Raw genomic sequence first — 5,000 nt, forward strand, 5'->3', positions numbered from 1 at the left:
ATTCCCTCCAGCATTCCCACCACATCCACAGACCCCTGTCCCCGAATGCTGTTCTTTCGGGTCTTCCATATCGCTAATTTTGCTGCCCCTAACACAAAATTAAGCAACACAACTACACCCTTTTGACTGAACCTGTACTTTGGCCCAAATATATACAGTTGGGAAGAGAAAACCTCTCCCAACGTGAGAACCAATCAGTGATCAGGTCAATCATCCCAACCAACCTGGGACACAATAAAAACAGATGTGCCAGAGATTCAGACCCAGCACAGAATGGACACCCCTCCCCAACAGTAGGATCCAGGTGTACCAGATGCATATTGGTGGCTATAGCTCCATGTATTATCCTCCATTGGAGGTCAGCTGTCCTCTTATCAATAGGCAGTTTATGTAATGATCGCCAACAGCCTTTTGGAGAGGCACCTGGACCAAGCACATCCGCCCACCTCGTCGATTTTACCCCTTCCAGGGAAGAGGCATGGGACACCTTTACACATATTCTGTACATGGCCTTCTTTCCCACCTCCTTGAACTCCCCCAGCTCCGGGGTATCGAAGGAAAGCAGCGTCCCCACGTCCTCTTCAAATTTTTTAATTTATTTTATTTTTTTATTTTTATTTTATTTTATTTCACCTTTATTTAACCAGGTAGGCTAGTTGAGAACAAGTTCTCATTTACAACTGCAACCTGGCCAAGATAAAGCATAGCAGTGTGAGCAGACAACACAGAGTTACACATGGAATAAACAATTAACAAGTCAATAACACAGTAGAAAACAAAGGGGGAGTCTATATACAATGTGTGCAAAAGGCATGAGGAGGTAGACGAATAGTTACAATTTTGCAGATTAACACTGGAGTGATAAATGATCAGACGGTCATGTACAGGTAGAGATATTGGTGTGCAAAAGAGCAGAAAAGTAAGTAAATAAAAACAGTATGGGGATGAGGTAGTTGAAAATGGGTGGGCTATTTACCAATAGACTATGTACAGCTGCAGCGATCGGTTAGCTGCTCAGATAGCTGATGTTTGAAGTTGGTGAGGGAGATAAAAGTCTCCAACTTCAGCGATTTTTGCAATTCGTTCCAGTCACAGGCAGCAGAGTACTGGAACGAAAGGCGGCCAAATGAGGTGTTGGCTTTAGGGATGATCAGTGAGATACACCTGCTGGAGCGCGTGCTACGGATGGGTGTTGCCATCGTGACCAGTGAACTGAGATAAGGCGGAGCTTTACCTAGCATGGACTTGTAGATGACCTGGAGCCAGTGGGTCTGGCGACGAATATGTAGCGAGGGCCAGCCGACTAGAGCATACAAGTCGCAGTGGTGGGTGGTATAAGGTGCTTTAGTGACAAAACGGATGCCCCCATCGCAGCACTAACAATCAGTGCAGGGAACACATAATCCAGACCCTCCTTCCACCGATCAGAATTGGAAGTGTCAGTCACATACTGCAGATGAAGCACTGGCAAGGAATCACAGACCTCATCGACGACCTTCCTCAGTAGACGAGATGATCGGATCCCCGCTCTTTCTCCCAGCTCCTCCAATCTGCTCCTGCTCTGCATCAGATGACCCAGCTTGGTACACCCCACGCCTAACAGGCATGAACGTAGGCTGAACCCAGAACACGGGACTGGATGGCAGTGTTGTGAAAAAGAGGCTCTTCAAAAAGCCACATCCCTGGTGGCGTGCAGGCCTTACGGGACTTGACAAAGACTCTCCAAGCCTGCATAACAGACTCATAAAATGGAGTCAGGCCAGTCAAATCACCCCCCTCCAGCTTTAAGAGGAAAAGATGCTTGTCGAAGCCCAAACAGCCCGCTCTCCTCATCAATATGTAGGCTGTTTCGACCCAGCTAGAACAGTCTCTGTACAACAATCTCTGGGCTGCTTGGAGCCTGAAAGCCGTGATCCTAGAGGAAATGTCCACCAGGCCTTGCCCACCCTCGTGCAGTGGCAGGTACAGGGCTGCAGCTTTAATCCAGTGTTGCCCAGACCAGAAGAAATTGACAAGGGTCCTCTGAAGCTCTTGTATCAGACCCTTTGGTGGCTGCAAAATCATTAGTCTGTGCCACAGGGTAGAAGCAGCAAGATTATTAGCTACCAGGACCCTTCACCTATAAGACAGCTGGGGCAACACCCATTTCCACCTTGACAGTCTGGCACACACTTTCTCCACTACACCCTCCCAGTTCTTTTTTTGAAAGACATCGGAGCCTAGAAAAAAACCCAAAGTCTTCATTCCATCTCTGCCCCACTGAAGCCCCCCTGGTAACCGTGGAGTAGACCCCATCTGAAGCTGACCTGCCCACAGCGCTTCACTCTTTCCCCAATTGACTTTAGCTGAGGAGGCCCCCTCATACACCTTTAAAGCATTTGAGAGAACCTTAACATCCTCACCCCCTGTAATAAAAACTATCACGTCATCTGCATACGCAGACAGTGCTATCGTGGGAGCCTTCGTCACACCTGGCACAAAGAAACCAGTAAGCTTCGCTCTTAAAAAACAAAGCATTGGTTCAATCGCCAGACTATATAACTGCCCTGAAATTGGGCATCCCTGCCTGATGCCCCTTTCGACAGGGATGGGGCAACTTAAACCACCACCCACCTTCACCATACACGAGGCTCCAGCATACAGTAAATTCACCCAAGACAGAAAAACATCCCCAAACCCAAAGGCTTTCATTATTTTAAACAAGTACTGGTGGTCCACACGATCAAAAGCCTTCTCCTGATCCAACGAAAGCAAACCCACATTTACATCAGACAGTTTACAAATGTCTAAAACATCTCTTATCAGAAACAAGTTGTCAACAATAGAGCGATCAGGTACACAGTAGGACTGGTCCTTGTGGATCAACAACCCCAGATACTCTTTCAACCTGTTTGAGAGACATTTAGAAACAATTTTATATTCTGCGCACAGCAAAGCAACAGGTCTCCAATTTTTTATGAGAGCCAAATCCCCCTTTTTTGGCAAAAGTGAAAGCACTGCACGTTGACAGGATACAGGAAGAGAACCCTCATGAAAAGATTCACACATCACTTCATAAAAGTCCTCCCCAATAGACCCCCAAAAGTGCTTATAAAACTCAGATGGTAAACCATCGATGCCAGGGGCTGGGCCTGTTGAGAGCTGCATAACTGCTGTGGACAGCTCCTGCAGTGTAATGTCAGCGTCCAATGCGACTCTCTGCTCAGGTCCCAATTTAGGAAGACCATGTAACAACTGTTCAGTACACATAGAGTCACAATCCTCCGCCTTATAAAGGGACGAGAAGAAATCCACGGCATGTTGACGCATTTCAATATCATTCGTGGTCACCTTTCCATCAGGGAGACGAAGGCAGACCATCTGTTTACGTTGAAATGTCGACTTTCCTAGGTTAAAAAAAAAAGCACTAGGAGCATCCATATCCTTGAGGGAAGCGAAACGAGACCTAATCAAGGCACCCTTCACTCTTTCATGCAGAAACGACCTCAGTTCATGTCTCTTGTCCTGTAAGTTCATGACTAGTCCAGGGTCATTCTGAGTGAGCAGCTTCAATTCAATAGATTTGATGTCCTGTTCAAGGGCCTTGATAGTCTCTTTAAATTCAGTTTGAGACAGAGCAGTATACTGTTGACAAAAACTCGTATTTGGGCCTTCCCAACCTCCCACCATTGTCTCAAGGACTCAAAATTCCCTTTTATACCCCTCCATTTTTCCCAAAACAACAAAAACCTGTCACAAAACATGACATCATGTAACAATTTAACATTAAAATACCAGTAAGGTGATGACCTTCGTGGACAGGACAAGTGAATATCAACAGTAACCATATGATGATCAGAGAAACCCACAGGAGTAATGGCACACTTTCCAACCCTACTACAGTATTGCTCAGATACATACAACCTGTCTAACCGTGCTGCACTGACACGACCTTCATTAATTTTTAGCCATGTGTACTGCCTAACTTTGGCATTCCTTACTCTCCACACATCAGAAAGCTCAAACTCAGTTAATAGGCCAGACAGGCAAGTGGCTGACCGCAGGTGAGGTTCTTCAGCGGTGCGATCAACAGTAAAATCCACTGTACAGTTCCAGTCACCCCCTAAAACCATACACCCCTCTTGGTCACACTGTCTTAACATTTCCTTTAGTTGATCAAATACAGCAATACGCTCTGTACCCTCATTAGGAGCATAAACATTCTAAAAAACAAACAAAAACCCCATAACATCCACCTTGACCAATAAAACCCGACCCTTGACAATCTCTGTTGTAGATACCACAGTCACCCCTAAGCCTGAGGAAAACAAGATGGCCACCCCAGCACTGAAATTAGTACCATGACTGAGTACATGCTGCCCCTCCCACCACATACCCCAGTCAACCTCATTTTCCTCATCGCTATGTGTCTCCTGTAGGAAAACTACATTAAGCCTTTTCTGTTTTATTACTTCTAATACCCAAGCCCTCTTATTCCTGTCCCTTCCCCCATTCATATTGAGAGAACCTCCCCTTAGTACCTCCATGTAGAAAAGAGAAAAGAAAAGCAGAAGAAACCACTGAGAAACCAATGAGAAAAAAGACACCCTATGAAGCATGATCATCATCATTATTTTTTTTTCTTCTCTTAACCTGAACACGTTTTCCACCACCTTTTGCTGCTGCAACAGCAGTAATAAATTTCCTCAAGCGAAACCGCTTCTTCTCACTCAGCTGGTCTAACCCCACCGTCTTCTGTAACATCACAGCTGACCTCACAAACTTATCAACATCAAAATAATCTGCCAATTTGACAGATTTCCCAAAAGTCTGATCCAGAAACTCATTTACCTCCTCTAGATCATAAACTGAGTCCGCACCAGCAGCTGTCATATCTAAAGAGATATCCATATCCTTCTCTTGATCCTCCTCAGCTGAGAACACAGACAACTGACTCCCCTCTACCACATCCCTTTCAACACTCTCCACTTGCACCTCATCACTCGTACCAGGCATCTCCT

General features: G+C 45.7%; 1 protein-coding gene across 1 annotated transcript in view; it reads left to right on the forward strand.

The window, feature by feature from the left end:
* LOC112240539 (adhesion G protein-coupled receptor E1-like) overlaps nucleotides 1–5,000 on the forward strand; it is a 46,907-nt gene that overhangs the window by 33,522 nt on the left and 8,385 nt on the right. The window lies entirely within an intron of this gene.

This window comes from Oncorhynchus tshawytscha, unplaced genomic scaffold, assembly GCF_018296145.1.
Source record: "Oncorhynchus tshawytscha isolate Ot180627B unplaced genomic scaffold, Otsh_v2.0 Un_contig_1626_pilon_pilon, whole genome shotgun sequence".
Taxonomy (NCBI): Eukaryota; Metazoa; Chordata; class Actinopteri; order Salmoniformes; family Salmonidae; genus Oncorhynchus; species Oncorhynchus tshawytscha.